The sequence below is a fragment of the Heloderma suspectum genome, chromosome 3, assembly GCF_057233095.1.
Source record: "Heloderma suspectum isolate Gila_16-S chromosome 3, 16-S_ref, whole genome shotgun sequence".
In the NCBI taxonomy this organism is placed as follows: domain Eukaryota; kingdom Metazoa; phylum Chordata; class Lepidosauria; order Squamata; family Helodermatidae; genus Heloderma; species Heloderma suspectum.
In genome coordinates, this window is record NC_139460.1 from 147394162 (window position 1) to 147411137 (window position 16976).

Here is a 16976-nt window from a genome sequence, read left to right on the forward strand (position 1 = left end):
AGGGGAAAGGGGGACCAAAATGCCCAAATATTATTGGGAGTGGCAGGGCAAAATTGTAGGCAGTCAAAAACTCACTGCCCCTGCTAAACTTCCTCTTCTGGTGGCAGCAAGCTGGTCACTGCCATTTTTTCCTCAAGGCCTTCAGAATATTGCTCTATCATGACAGAACATCAATTTAATGGGAGTTTCTAGGGGCAGCTGCCATACTTTTCTCAGAAGTCCCTATTGCTACCTTAACATAAAGTGTCACTCTTAAGGGTTTGGGGGGTGGAGTGAGGGAGGTGGCCCCCAGGTAGTCAATGCAAGGAAAGGATTAGTAGTGATTTTTGGCCATCCTCACCCCCAGAGTTCACCTCCCCAAAATGAGATAGCCACTTATTTTGCTGCTTACAAATGGGGCAGCAAATGCAGGAGCATTTCATTTGTCCCTATTTGTTAAACTGGACCAGTTTCCCAGCTGTCTCCACTTGCTACCTACCTGCATAGCTCCACTAGGAATGGGGGAGAAAACCACTCAGTTCTCATTTTAATGTGAATTTAGCTAATTTCACAGTTTTGAATCAATATGTGAACTGAAACTCAGTTATCCTTCAAAATTCACACTTGTCTAAATTACGCAATGGAGTTCTCCAATTAAAAATGCACATAGAAATGGATGTATTGGGGGAAAATGGATGAAAACCTGTGTATATTAGTGAAAATTACATTGAAATGCATTATATCAGAAAAATTGCTTGCAAAGGTATGTATATTAGGCAAAATCCCTTACAAAAATGCATATATATGGAGAAATGCACACAAAATGTGTAAGGTTCTTTGTCTGATCTGTCATCTATCCTTCTGACATTTTGTTTTAGGATATAATTCTATTGTTGAAAGAGAAATGAAACATTTCAAATAATATAATGCAATTATTACAAGGTCTACCTGAGACAGTGTAGTTTGTTACCTGAAAGAGTATCCTTCTGACCTCCATGGCAGTCAAGAGAAGCCAAGTTCATTTCAGTCCTTCAAGTGATATTGATTAACTTAAGTGTTCATATTAGTGAGGGTGAAACAGAGGAATGGGGCTGAAGGGCTGACATGTTTCCCTGCGAGACTGAGATAATAATATACTGTATCTTTCACTGAGTTGCTATAAATATCATTCGGTTAGGGGCACAGGAAAGGATTGATTAAGCCAGCCAAGAGAAAAAAAGAAATCAATCAATTTGGAATTAATTACATCAAACCTTTAAGTGCCGCTTTAAAAGAGAGAGAGAGAGAGAGAGAGAGAGAGAGAGAGAGAATGGACAGGTGAGCTAATGATTATGAAATATACCAAACAGAGTTGTGAACAATTATTTGAGTAGGCATTGAACTTGGGAATCAATTTAGATATGATTGATTCCACTGTTGCAGTTGAATTGATGAATTGGTTCTATAGTTGTTTTGGTCCTTGAAATTCACTAAAGATTAAATACCAGATACATAACAGCTTAAGGTGTCTGCTGTTTTCTGCAATAATTCACCTTTAAGGTGGCATCAAATTCCTATCAGCTACAGCACTACATTAAGTGTATTGATTTGTAAAGTGTACTTACAGTAGGTAAAAACCATCTGCTCTTGAGTGGCCTGAACATTGCAAATACCATCCCTGGTTTTAGTTCTCCGTGATCTGTAATATGAATGCATGGACTGCTTCTTCCTTTATCTCACACCATGAAATTTTCTCTGGATTTCCCCAACATGGGGATTCCAGGAAACCTTTTAGTGACACATAAGTAAAAATATGTAAACATGAGGCAACATAGTTTTGGGGCAAACTTTGTCAGACTGGTACCCAACCCAAGAAAGCTAAGGTGAAGCTGCCTCACCCTTCTGAATCAAAGCAGCAGCAGCAGCAGCAGGCCACCCATTATGAAATTACAGGCACGTCTTCCTCTTTGGCAGTGCTGTTGGTGCCATCACTGTCTCCAGGACATCTCCTTGCAGATACCTTTGGGTATCAATCCTGCTACTGTCATGAATGATTTCATCTTTTTCCTATCCCTATTCTGGAGAAGATGAATATAACCCCAGAGGAGGGTTTACATATGTCAAATGAGTCTCAAGTTATAGCTTCTACCTCAGAAGGTGAGATATGTGAAGCATTACCAGCTCCTGTTATTCCCACAAGCTACATCAGGTCAGGCACAGTAGATGTCCTTTTTGGGCTTGACATTCCCCAGACTCCCACGGGACCTCAGCTTAGTCAGCTAACTCTTTTTATTCTTGTATTTGGACCATCAGGGATGGGGGTCCTCCTGGTGGGAACACCCTCAATACTGGTACTCTCATACCAGTATTTGCCTCTGTTAATTGCTACATGGTTGGAGCCTTGTTAATGTCAGAGCCCGGAGACAAAGAGAGAGAGAGAGAGAGAGAGAGGCAGTAACCACAACGTATCTCCTAATTATTCCAACAAAGCAAGTGAGAATCCATGTCACAGCAGCATAAGACAGGGAAGGTAAGCATGGAAGTAAGAAAGAGGAGGCATCATGGGATCTATGGGTAACTACTTAATCCCATGGTTAATGCTGTGACTCCAATGTCCAGTATTGATCTGGACCTAGCCACAGATACTACAGAGGATAGCAGATCAGGCTGAAATTATAGGATTGTGGACAGCTCAGAGATGACAACTTGTTCTAACAAGGTGTGGGCCTCAACTGAGGCTTTTATATCCCCTTTGGAGCAGACTATGCTTTCCAGGATGCACTACATTCCTGAAGAGCTTTGAATGGGTAAGTCCTCTGCTCTGACCTGAAGGCTAGCATTTCATCACTCCTCAGTCAGTTTTGTGTTGTTACTGGTGAACAGGCACTGAGAAGCTTCTAGTTTGGAGGGGGGCAGTCCCTTGGGGGAATCTGGCTCAGGGGACACTGTCCCTGGGGATCCCAGAAACTTCTGTCTGATAGGCTCCAGTCTGGGTCTGGATCTAGCACCTTCATGGCTTGTGCTAGTAGTCCTTCTGATCTGAATGGCTCCTCTTCCTCTGAGGCAGACTTCTGGTTGCTGTTTGAGGTTGGGCTCGTGAGAGAGAGTACCTCATTAAGGAGCACTTCCCGTTGAGAAGATTAGAGCTATCAGAAGGTTAGAGCCTTGAGTGCCATTTTTTTTTTTTTGTAGAAAGGTGGGGTACAAATCAAATCAAACCAATCAATATGCAAAATATTGCTTTTTTGATGCAAAAGCCTATGCATCCAATCAATATTGAATAGCAATGATCAGCTGAGAGATCCCCACTTGCTTGAATATGTGTATAGTAGTGATCTAATCTAAAATTTGCCATGTGGAGTGGAAGCACTCTCAGTTTAGTTAATGGAAAGGTGATGTAAACTCTTCCTGATTGTGGGAATTCTCACCCCCCCATGCCCCCCCCCCACATACCATTTCTTTGGACTCCATCACACAGGCAGAGAATTCCACATCAATGCTGGTTCTTTTCCCATCCAGTCTCATTGCAGGACTCACTGCAGTTCTCTTTAGATGGGTGTCCCTGTCATGTTATTTTTCATTTCTTTGCTTCTCATGGGGGTGGTGATGCCTCTCAGAGGCATTGCCACCTTTCCACAAAGAAGCATTACATACACTCGAGGTGTAGCAATAATTCCTCCCTGGTTCCTGCCCATTTCCCTCCCCTTGCACGATATTGGTGGATGGGGACTGACACGCAGATAGTCCCCCCACCAATCTCCATGGCCCCCCTGCCTCCCCATTCACTGGTTTTGACAATCTCTGCCATTTACTCAGCCATTTGCTCACTGGGAATGCACAGCAGGGGATTGTCCCAGCAGGTTGGAAGGCCAGCACGCCACTCTGCCAACCTGCTGCTCTGCCGCCTTGTCGCCCTGCCAACCTGATGCCTTGTTCAGAATGCTGCAGGCCGAAAATGACAAGGATGCAAAGTTAGGGATGGGCGGATCATTTACCCCGTTCCGGCTGGGGGGGGTCCGCAGGTGGGGGGAGGTGATCCCTCCCTCCTCCTGGAATCCAGCCAGGCCAGCTCCACTCTGTGTTGATCCTGCGGAGCCAGCCGCCTGGTCCGCATTGCTGGCGATACGGCCAGCAGCCATTGCCATGCCATATTGCTGTGCTAAGTCTCTGGACACAAATGGCGTAGTGGTTGCCATTTGCGGCCATAAAGCTGGTGGATTAGCCTAAATGCAGCCATTTATGGTCGCAAATGGTGTGCACTACACCGTTTGCGTCCCTGTTTTTTTACGTGATAGGCTACACAAATATTTGCGTAGCCTATAGCGTGAAAAAACAGGGATGAAAATGGCATAGTGGATGCCATTTGTGTCCCTGTTCATGTGATAGGCTACGCAAATATTTGCGTAGCCTATCATGTAAAAATGGTATGCAAATGGCATAGTGCATACCATTTGCAGCCGTAAATGGCTGCATATAGGCTAATCTACCAGCTTTATGGCCGCAAATGGCACCCACAACGCCATTTGTGTCTGGAAACTTAGCACAGCGATACGGCATGGCAATGGCTGCCAGCCATATCACCAGCAATGCGGAGGAGGCAGCCAGCTCAGCAGGATCAATGCATGGAGGGAGCCAACCAGGATGGATTCTGGGGGGAGGCAGAGGTGAGTGCTCTGTTCTGCCACAGGCCCCAGTGGGGCCGGATTCTTGGAATCCAGTGTCATTGGGGTCTGTGGCTGAATTCTCCCCCATCTCTACCCAAAGTGGTGCAGGCACAGGAAGGCAACACACCCCACAGCCTGTCGTCACTGCCTTTACCATCATTACCGCACCCCCAACAACCCAAAACAACTGCCCACAGCTGCCAGCATGCAGTGGTTCATTTGTGCTCGGAGAGAAGCATGGGGAGGTCATGGTGCTCCATTTGCACATATATTTTTGAAAAATACCACATTTTTTCCATTTGAGGAAAACATGGGAGAGATGGGTGGAAATGGTGGGATAATGGCTGGATGATGACGATGTCATGTGATGGACCTGCACAATGTAGTGAGTGGCCAGACATGAATGTGCAATACACTGGAGGTATAGAGATGCCCTTTGTCATCCAAACAAGCATTATGCAGAAGCTTATCCAGTTTTGTAATTTTAAAAGTCAAATTACGTTGCCAAGGCTGTGTCATTGTACTGGCAACTTAGGTTCATTTTAGGTGACAAGATCACTGAACAGCAGCTTCAGGCTTGAGCCGTAACTAGGGATGGCAGAAAATTTCTCCCCGAATCTTCGGGGGGCCGAGCGCCAACGCATTTGGCCTTCCGAAATCGGAGGTGAAATTCTCCGCCCCTGCCTCCCCCGGGATGGGATTTCCCTTTGGCGAATGTCCCTCCCGGCGGTGGGTCCCGGTGGCGTTTCGGCGGCGTTTCGTTGCGGACAGGGGTGGTGGCTGGTCTCCCGACCGGCTGCCGCCGCTGCCATTGCAAAAAAAAAAAACTAAAGTAAAAAAAAAAAACACACCCGTGCATAGGCTACGTAACGATTTACATAGCCTATCATGGCTAGATTTCCAAAGTCAGCCATGATAGGCTACGTAAATCGTCACGTAGCCTATCTCGGGTGACTTTGGGAAAAAAAAAAGCGCGTACGCAAATGGCGGCGGCCCATGGGCACCGCCATTTGCGTTCCTTATTTTGGCACGTCTAGTCTACGTAAAGATTTACGTAGACTATGGCGAAAATAAGGGCACGCTATTTGCGTTGCCCTTATTTTCGCCGTAGTCTATGTAAATCTTTACGTAGACTAGACGTGCCAAAATAAGGAACGCAAATGGCGGCGCCCATGGGCTGCCACCATTTGCGTATGCGCTTTTTTTCTTTTTTTTCCAAAGTCACCCGTGATAGGCTACGTTACGATTTACGTAGCCTATCATGGCTGACTTTGGAAATCTAGCCGTGATAGGCTACGTAAATAGTCACGTAGCCTATCACGGAGTCTTTTTTTTTTTTTACTTTTTGTTTCGCGGCCGGGGAGACGGGGCGCTTCTCCCCGGCCTGAATTTTGGCCGGGCGAGGCGGGAAGCCTCCCCCCCTTCGCCTGAACTTCGGGGGGAAAAGCAAAGCGCCTCCCCCCCACCGCGAAGCCAAGCTGCGAAAAGGTAAGTGACTTTCGTACATCCCTAGCCGTAACACATATGACATCATTAAAATGACCAACTGGGAGAAAAAGTAATATATGGGATTCTGAGGAGTGCTGTGGGTCACTGCACAATCCCCCATGTTCCCTTGGCTGCCCAGCATCAGAAGCAAGTTCACAGCTGTGCTAGCTGAGCAAAGGGAAGGAGAATCAAGACAAGAACTCTTTAAATGGCCCAAGGACATTTTTTCTTGGAGAGAAAAAGGATGCTAGGCAGAAGCAGAGTAGGGGTGGACGAAAGTCCCTTACCTGTCCTCGAAGGACGTTTGCAGTGGGGGGGAGGCGCTTTTTTGCTCCCCCCGCAAAGTTCAGGCTGGGGGGGAGGCTTCCCGCCTCGCCCCAGCCGAAATTCAGGCTGGGGGGGAGGCTTCCCGCCTCGCCAGGCCGAAATTCAGGCCGGGGAGGAGGCTTCCCGCCTCGTCCGGCCGCGAACGCGAAAGTTAAAAAAACAAACAAAACGCCCCCTGATAGGCTACGTGACGATTAACGTAGCCTATCATGGCTAGATCTGCAAAGTCAGCCATGATAGGCTACGTCAATCGTCACGTAGCCTATCACGGGTGACTTTAAAAAAAAAAAGAAAAAGCGTGTACGCTAATGGCGGCCCCCATAGGGAGCCGCCATTCGCATTCCTTATTTGGTTGCTGTAGTCTACGTAAATCTTTACATAGACTACAGCGACCAAATAAGGAACGGGAATGGCGGCTCCCTATGGGGGCCGCCATTATCCTTACGTGCTTTTTTTTTTTTTTAAAGTCACCCGTGATAGGCTACGTGACGATTGACGTAGCCTATCACGGCTGACTTTGCAGATCTAGCCATGATAGGCTACGTTAATCGTCACGTAGCCTATCAGGGGGCCTTTTGTTTTGTTTTTCTTTTATTGCAATGGCGGGGGCGGCAGCCGTAGAAAGACCAGCTGCTGCTTCCGCCCCGCTCAAACACCCACCGAACCGCCGGCTGGACCCGCCGCCGGGAGGGACATTCGGCGAAGGTAAGTCCCGTCCCGGGGGGGGTGCGGGGGGTGGGGGGGTTCGGAGGATTTCTCCCTGAAACTTGTTCGGGGGGCCGAACACGTTGGCGCTCGGCCCCCCGAAGTGTCGGGGAGAAATTCTCCGCCATCCCTAAAGCAGAGTGGGGAAGGCTGAATGTTGGAGGCACAGAAAATGGAGAAAGAGTTAGGAGCAAAGGCTCTGAAGAGTGGATGGAGAGAGCAACAGGAAAAGAACAAAGACCAGAAGATACCAAAGGGAGAAATCACTAATTGGCTCACTAGGAGGACTTAAGGAGACACAGAGTCAGGAGGAGCTAAGAAAACAATACAAGGGAAAAAGACAAATGAAACAAACAGAGGTGCAGAAGACGAACTAGAGAGCACAGACTCCCAAGGGGGTTGAAGTAGATGAGTGGATGATAGGAAAAAGAGGCAAAACCTCTGAGAGTCTGTCAGGTGGGGAAAGAAAAGCCTCCAATGAGGAATTAATCCCAATGAAACAGTAACACACAGCTGCCTCTCAGATAGGACTGCCTTCAGAAACCATTCCACAACTCCAGCCTAGGGAAAAGTGGGCTATGGATAATGGCATAAGCCAAACATCCCAACTCAGGTGGAAGCAACCAGGAAAACATGTGAATGATCAGACAGGGAAGGACCCAATTCTATAACAAAACCCAGTCCTAGAAAATTCTGATCCCACTGCTACTTACCTGAGCCTTTCATTGTTCTGTAAGAATTAACTTCCTTAAAGGACTCAGACTTACTGTGATGATCCTTTGCTGTAATAAGGGTCAATAAAATTGATGATCACAGCATTAACTGTCACATCTTTCCTTTATACTGGAAGTAGGGGGATATGATGTGCCCCTTCCTATGGAGGGGCACCATACCTGAGAGGGATTAAAAAAAGAAGAAAAAAGAATAGAGAATGGTACCAATAACATTTGCTAGTAGTATCCATAATTACAGCAAACATACAAATATGAAACTGGGCCAAATTACTTAAGTAACATTAAGCCATACTTGTGTACTTTGCTAACTTTATCAGAACTGTCTTAGGTTTTATTTCATGTGCCTCTTGGCAGAGGGCATTTAGCTTCTTCAGCCTTTGGGCAGTTTGCTAGATCTCCCTGAGCTATAACTAGCTCTCTGTGGCAACGTAGATGCAGTTTCTTTGGCAACCGTTACAATTTCACAATATTATTCTTCCTCTTGGTGCTGAATTTTCTCTTAAGAAAACCTCTTTTTCTCCACTTCCCCCACCCCCCTGTATCATGGGCCTTTAGACATTTTGATATCTTAAAACGGCTGTGTGATTCTAAAAGACAGCTTTTCAGTTTTAATTAGAATGCTTTTATTGGGTTTGGATTGCCAGGACTGCAGCACATGCTGGGCCTTTAGGTCTGTTAATGACTTGGCTGTGAGATGTTTACAAGATTACAAGGCCTACTGCCCATAGCAAACAGTGTAAGCGTTACTTAAAATTAGGAGAGGAAAAACAGCTGACAAACTCTGAAGGTAGGGATGTACGAAACTCACCTTTTCGTGGTGGGGGGGATGGGGGAGGCACTCCGTCCCTCCCCCCCTGGAATCCTCTATGGGGGGGGAGGCGATCCAGTCCTTCCCCCCGGAATCCTCGACGGCCGGCTCCGCTCCGCGGACGGGCTGCTGCGGCCGCCATTTGCGTCCAGCCAGGCAGCCGTGATAGGCTACATAAGAATTTACATAGTCTATCATGGCTACCCCGCCAAAATAAACCCCAGCATACACAAATGGCGGCGGCTATGGCGGCCGCCATTTGCGTTCCCTATTTTTCACCGATTTATCTTACGTAAATATTTACGTAAGATAAAATGGTGAAAAAAAGAGGAACGCAAATAGCATAGTGGGCGCTATTTGCGTTCCTTTATTTTTTGCCATTCTAGCCTATGTAAATATTTACGTAGGCTAGAACGGTGAAAAATAGGGAACGCAAATGGCGGATGCTGTAGCTGCTGCCATTTGCGTACGCTGGGTTTTTTGGGGGGGAGGTTAGCCATGATAGGCCATGTAAATTCTTACATAGCCTATCACGGCTGCAAGGATAGCAATAGCGGTGGCAGCAGCAGCCCGGCTGCGGCCGGCAAGGAGACCAGCCGCTGGAGCCGCCACTGCTGCCGCATCTGCTGCATCCACCCCAGGTAAGTGCTGTCCCGGGCGGATTCTGTGTGGGGGGGGCAGGAGGCCATTCTGCTACGGATTCTGGGGTGCCGGATTCTAAAGAATCTGGCCTCACTGGAATCCGTGGTGGAATTCTCTGCCATCACTATCTGAAGGGCTGGATTGTTGCTGAGGTCTTCTACCTTTTCCAGCAGGACAGCTTTGTGGCAGATTGAATTACAGCTCTTTACTGCAGTTCTGTAACACCTGAATTGTTGTAGAAAGCCATAGCTTGTATCTGTACCTCAGGGTTAAACTGATTTCATTGTCATTGCCCTGGGAAACTCTAAAGGGATCTCTACACCAGCCTAAAATCCTGCATTTAAAATGGGGCTTTCTGCTTCTGTTTTAAATGCAGGATCACCACTGATTCCCTTTACATGCACTTCTCTCCATTATCTTTCATTGATCTCACTCTTCTTACCGCTTTTCCTCTTCTCACAGAGGGAACTTAAGCAGAACACAACGGGGCAATTTGGTAGCTCATTATCTGCGATCTATTTAAAAATGCAGTCTCAATCACAGGATAAAAGCTCCGTGTGAAGGAGCCCTAAGAAATGTAGTTCTCTGAGGGAGGCTGAGGAGCTGTAACTAGGGATGGGGGAGAATTTCTCCCCGAAACTTCGGGGGGCCGAGTGCCAACGCATTCAGTCCTCCGAAGGTTGTTCGGGGAGAAATTCTCCGCCCCCCTGCCCCCCCCGGGATGGGACTTACCTTTCACGAATGTCCCTCCCGGCGGCGGGTCCCAGTGGCGGTTCGTCAGGTCTTCGTCAGGGGAGGGGGCGGCAGCCGGTCTTTCGACCGGCTGCCGCCGCCATTACAAGAAAAGTAAAAAAAAAAAATGCCCCTATGATAGGCTACGTAATGATTAACGTAGCCTATCATGGCTAGATTTGCAAAGTCAGCCGTGATAGGTTACGTTAATCGTCACGTAGCCTATCACGGGTGACTTAAAAAAAAAAGCGCGTACGGCTAATGGCGGCCCCCATAGGGAGCCGCCATTCGCGTTCCTTATTTGGTCCCTGTAGTCTACATAAAGATTTATGTAGACTACAGCGAAAATAAGGACAACACAAATAGCATTGCCCTTATTTTCGCCGTAGTCTACGTAAATCTTTACGTAGACTACAGGGACCAAATAAGGAACGCGAATGGCAGCTCCCTATGGGTCCGCCATTTGAGTACGCGCTTTTTTTTTTTTCAAAGTCACCCGTGATAGGCTACGTGACGATTAACGTAGCCTATCACGGCTGACTTTGCAGATCTAGCTGTGATAGGCTACGTTAATCGTTACGTAGCCTATCACAGGGGCGTTTTTTTTTTCTTTTGAAGTTCGCGGCCAGGGAGATGGGGCACTTCTCCCCGGCCTGAATTTTGGCCAGGCGAGGCGGGAAGCCTCCCCCCCGGCCTGAATTTCGGCCGGGTGAGGAGGGAAGCCTCCCCCCCCAGCCTGAACTTCGGGGGGAGCAGCGAAGCGCCTCCCCCCCACCGCGAAGCAAGCTGCGAGACCAGGTAAGTGACTTTCGTGCATCCCTAGCTGAAACAGAGATTGCTGTTCAGCTGCATCAAACTACAGTTCCCAGAATTCTTTGGGGGGGGGAAACCATAATGGTTGAAGGAATTAAAAAAAAATTGGGGGGAGCATAGCAGTCTGCAAAAAAAATGGCAACCTGTGAACACCATAATTGTTTCAGCGGGGCATTATTTGCTTCTTCCCATTTCATTTCAATAACCTTTTAGCATGACCTTTTTAAGAAGGGCCTCCTGTGACTCATGTCCAACAGAATTAAGGGTTAGTTTCAAGAAGGAAAAGAAAAGGCCCATTTCATCTCATCTTATCTTCATTATTAACCTGCCTGAGTAGCCATTCACTCTGCTCCAGGCACCTATCTCCCTTTGTTACTGGTGTTCAGCTAATTTGTTTTATCTTTTCTGTGATGTGAGCACTTAATTAAGTAGCCTAATTAACTTTTAAATTGCTCAGACTCTCAGCAGAATGATGGGCCATCATGAGGCTTTCCTGTAACGCTCCCTAATCGACCTAGCAGCTGTTCCAGTTTGCCAAATTGTATCAATGTGTATATGTTTTGTCATGGTGGGTGAAGAATATCACCCATCATAGTGAAGAATATCACTAGACAGACAGAAACATAGGAGGCCACCTTATACTGGGCCAGGCCCATGGCCCATGGATCCCAGTATTGTCTGCTCTGAGTGGCAGCAGCTCTCCAGGGACTGAGGTAAAGGTCTTCCCACATCACCCGCTACCCCATCGTTTTAATGGTGATGCTGGGGGCTGATCCTGGGACTTCCTGCAAGCAAAGCATATACTCTGCCCCGAGCTACAGCTATAGTTCTCACATCCCCATTACCAACTCTGGTTGGTATGCCAGCTACGCCTGTTCCCGAATAGGGATAGCCCAGCCATGGTGATCCATGGAGTGGTAACCTCACGATCAGACTACTGCAATGCACTCTATGTGGGGCTGCCCTTGCATGTGGTTTGGAAGCTGCAGCTAGCGCAGAATGCAGCAGTTAAGGTGCTCACTGGGACAGCTAGCTATGCTCACAGAACACCTGTGGTTAAAAAAAAAACAAAAAACTAGACACTGCACTGGCTGCCTATTAGCTACCAAGCCATTACAAAGTTATGTTATTGTCATACAAAGGCCTAAACAACTTTGGACCAGGATACTTAGCAAACTACCTTCCCTTATACATAGCCAGGAGACCTTTAAGATCTTCAGAGGGGATCCTGCTGGTCATTCCAAAACAAACAGAATGTCACCATAAAGGACCTCAACGGTGGGGCTACTCTGTAGTGGCACCCACCCTCTGGAAAACCCTCCCCCATGCAGTTCTGGAAGCAGAAATGTAACATCTTTTAAATGCCTCCTGAAAAAGCACCTTCACACAGGCTTTACCTGGGCTGTAACTGCTGCTGGGTTTTTCCTTGGTTTTACCTGGCATTTTTAAACTTTTAAAAGTTTTATATTATGTTTTTTCAAGCTCTAGTTATGGTTTTAGTTGTGAGCTGCTCAGAGAGCCTTGGCTATTGGGTAGTATAAAAATGTAATAAATAAATAACTAAAGTCAAATATGGAACCCGCTCAGGCTTTGGAAGTTAGATTGGCAACCAACCAGAAACAACATTTGGCCTAGCTAATTTTTATTCGTTTGTTTTGTAGGGATGGGGGAGAATTTCTCCCCGAACCTTCGGGGGGCCGAGTGCCAACGTATTTGGCCCCCTGAAGTAGTTTCGAGGAGAAATTCTCTGCCCCCCGCCCCCCGCCCCCCCTGGGATGGGACTTACCTTTCCCGAATGTCGCTCCCGGTGGCGGGTCGCAGCGGCGGTTCGGCAGGGCTTCAACAGGGGCGGCAGCCAGTCTTTCGACCAGCTGCCGCTGCCGCCATTCCAAGAAAAGTAAAAAAAAACCCCAAAAAAGCCCCAGTGATAGGCTACGTTACGATCAACGTAGCCTATCACAGCTAGATTTGCAAAGTCAGCCGTGATAGGCTACGTAAATCATCATGTAGCCTATCACGGGTGACTTAAAAAAAAAAAAGTGCGTACGGCTAATGGCGGCCCCCATAGGGAGCCGCCATTCACGTTCCTTATTCACGCTATTTGCGTTGCCCTTATTTTCGCCGTAGTCTACGTAAAGATTTATGTAGACTACAGCGACCAAATAAGGAACGTGAATGGCAGCTCCCTATGGGGGATTTGCATATGCGCTTTTTTTTTTTTTAAAGTCACCCGTGATAGGCTACGTGACGATTAACGTAGCCTGTCACGGCTGACTTTGCAGATCTAGCTGTGATAGGCTACGTAAATCGTCACGTAGCCTATCACGTGGGCGTTTTTTTTTTTAACTTTTTATTTCGCGGCCGGGCGAGGCGAGGCGCCTCCTCCCCGGCCTGAATTTCGGCCGGGCGAGGTGGGAAGCCTCCCCCCCGGCCTGAATTTCGGCCGGGCGAGGAGGGGAGCCTCCCCCCCGGCCTGAACTTCGGGGGGAGCAGCGAAGCGCCTCCCCCCCACCACGAAGCAAGCTGCGAGACCAGGTAAGTGACTTTCGTGCACCCCTATTGTTTTGGGTCCAGTTGCCAAAAGAGCAAGGCTGTGTGCGTGTTTTTCCCACCAACACTTCTCTGTCTCTGTCTCTCTCTCTCTCCCTCACACACACACACACACACACACACACACGGTGTGTGTGTGTGTGCTGCATACCTTAGATGAATAGACAGCTTTTTCACTGAGCTCCACCTGCACGCCCTCCAAGGACCACTGGATTCTGCCCCCAGATTTATAAAGAAAGGAAAAACCCACTGTGTTCTGCTCCTATGTCCAGCAAAACCACTAGTCTCCACCCTGAACCAATATCTATGAAGGTTCCAGTTACATAAACTGTCATTGAATGACCTGGGTGCTATGGTGTTGGAGCTGAAAAGATGTGATAAGTGGACACTTCTGTGTTCTCTTCTAGCACACTATGTCATTGCTTTAAACTATGTCCTCCCAACACCACTTCACAGTTGAAAAGATGTGTGGGTTAAGGTCTGTGAGCTCAGTTGTCTAACCTGGTATACTGTATAATTCCCTGTGAGCACCTTTTAGAGAAGAGGCGGCACTGGCCTACAAATTCACTGAAGCATAAATAATTAAGCAACACAGTCATGTTCAAAATCAGTATATTTATCTGCCCTACATGGCCAGGATGCCCTGTTTCTTGGAGCCTCTTAGAAATCTATGACAGATTATTTTCAGAACTTGCTTTGACAAATTTTCATTACTGGCACCATCAACAATCACAAGGTTGATAGGAAACACCTCTACAAACAACACACCCCAAGTTATTCTCAGCAGTACAACTCTCACTTACACTGCCATGTGAAGAGACACCCCTCATCTGCTGCTGAGCAGATCCTCATCTGCACCCATCCTTCCAGCAACAGATATAAGCCACAAACAATCATGGGTCAACTCACAGGAGGAGGATTCCTCTAGCAATGCAGTAACTCTCAGATGCTTCCCAAAGCAGTACAGGACCAGGACAATATGGGGCATCTTTGCTAGGCTGTGTTTCCACCAGCGATTTACTCCAACCTTGCTGCATGGTGAGGTCTCTGTGTTTCCATGACGTCGTGGCCATTCAGCTAGGGATGTACAAAAGACTAGGGATGTACGAAAGTCACTTACCTGTTCGCGGATTATGCTTATGCCTGTGGGGGAGGCGCTCCATCCCTCCCCCCGAAATTCTGGCCGGGGGAGGAGGAACTCCGTCCCTCACCCCTGAATCCTGGCCGGCCAGCTCCGCTCCGCAGGGATTCTGTGGAGCCGCCAGCCGGCTCTGCCAGTGGCTGGACATCCGGCCGCTGGCTAGCAGGGACGCAAATGGTGGCGGCCGTAGCCGCCGCCGTTTGCATCCCTGCAGTCAGCCGTGATAGGCTACGTAAATGTTTACGTAGCCTATCATGCTGATTAAACAAAAAAAACCACGCGTACGCAAATGGCGGCGCCCATGGGCGCCGCCATTTGTGTTCCTTCTTTCGGCACGTCTTAGTCTATGTAAACATTTACGTAGACTACAGAGAAAATAAGGAAAACGCAAATAGCATAGACGCTACACCATTTGCGTTCCCCTTATTTTCGCTGTAGTCTACGTAAATGTTTACGTAGACTAAGACGTGCCAAAAGAAGGAACACAAATGGCGGCACACATGGGTGCCGCCATTTGCGTATGCGGGATTTTTAAAAAAAATCAGCCGTGATAGGCTACGTAAACATTTACGTAGCCGATCACAGTGTTTTTTAAATTTAGCCGTGATAGGCTACGTAAATCTTTACGTAGCCTATCACGTTTTGTTGTTGTTGTTGTTGTTTTAACTTGGAAATGGCGGCAGCAGCAGCCAGTCGGAAGACCGGCCGCCGCCGCTGCCACCGCCGCACGGCCCTGGAGCTGCCGCCGGAGCCGCCGCCACCGCCACCAGGAAGATCCGCCCCAGGTAAGTCCTGTCCCGGGGGGGTGGGCGGGTGGGGGGCCGTTCCACCACCGATTTTGGGGGGCCGAATGTACTGGCATTCGGCCTCCCCAAGATCCATGGCGGAACCTTCGTACATCCCTATGAAAGACACTTACCTTTTCACAGGGGTGATTTGCGGTGCGGGGGGAGGCATTCCGCCTTCCCCCCGAAATCCTAACCCAGCCAGCTCCGCTCTGCAGCAACTCCGCAGAGCTGCCGGCCGGGTGCATTCACAGGCATTTGGAGCCTGCGGGCACAAATGGTGGCAGCTACGGCAGCCGCCATTTGCATTCATGTTTTTGGCCATGATAGGCTACTTAAATATTTACGTAGCCTATCACGGCAAAAAAAAACAGGAATGCAAATGGTGGTGGCTATGGCGGCCGCCATTTGCATTACCTTTTTTTTGCCATGATAGGCTTCGTTAATATTCACGTAGCCTATCACGGCCTCCGCAGGGAAGCAAATGGTGTTTTCCTACTTACGTAGCCTATGACGGCAAAAATGGTGAAGTGGATGGCGGCCGCAGATGTGGCCGCCATTTGCAAAGCAGCATGAATGGCACCAGGTAACTGCTCCATTTCGCGTGCCTTTCACGGGGTGGTAGGGCGGGGGGGGCTTTGTTCCGCCATGGATTTTGGGGGGCCAAATGCACTGGCATTCAGCTTCACTGAGATCCATGGAGGAATTCTCTGACATCCCTACATTCAGCACCACCTTCTTCTAGGGATGTACGAAAGTCACTTACCTTTTCGCAGGGGTGATTCACGGTGTGGGGGAGGCACTTCGCTTCTCCCCCTGAAGTTCAGGCGAGGGGGGGGAGCCGTCCTGCCTCGCCCGGCCAAAATTCAGGCCGGGGGGGAGGCTTCCCGCCTTGCTCGGCTGAAATTCAGGCTGGGGAGAAGCGCCCCGTCTCCCCGGCCATGAAACAAAGTCTAAAAAACAAACAAACAAACAAAAACCCCGTGATAGGCTATGTAACGATTTATGTAGCCTATCATGGCTAGATTTCCAAAGTCAGCCATGACAGCCTACGTAAATCGTTACATAGCCTATCACGGGTGACTTTGGAAAAAAAAACAAAAAAAGCGTGTACGCAAATGGCGGCGGCCTATGGGCGCCGCCATTTGCATTCCTTATTTGGTCCCGGTAGTCTACGTAAAGATTTATGTAGACTACGCTGTAGTCTACGTAAATCTTTACGTAGACTACCGGGACCAAATAAGGAATGCAAATGGCGGCGCCCATAGGCCGCCGCCATTTGCGTACGCACTTTTTTTTCAAAGTCACCCGTGATAGGCTATGTAACGATTTATGTAGCCTATCACAGCTGACTTTGGAAATCTAGCTGTGATAGGCTACGTAAATCATTACGTAGCCTATCACGGGTTTGTTTTTGTTTTTTTACACTTTGTAATGGCGGCGGCGGCAGCCAGTCGGAAGACCGGCTGCTGCCCCCGCCCCCGACGAAAGGCTGACGAACCGCCGCCGGGACCCTCCGCCGGGAGGGACATTCGCCAAAGGTAAGTCCCATCCCGGGGGGGGTGGCGGGGGGGCGGAGAATTTCACTGCCGATTTTGGAGGCCCGAATGCGTTGGCGCTCGGCCCCCC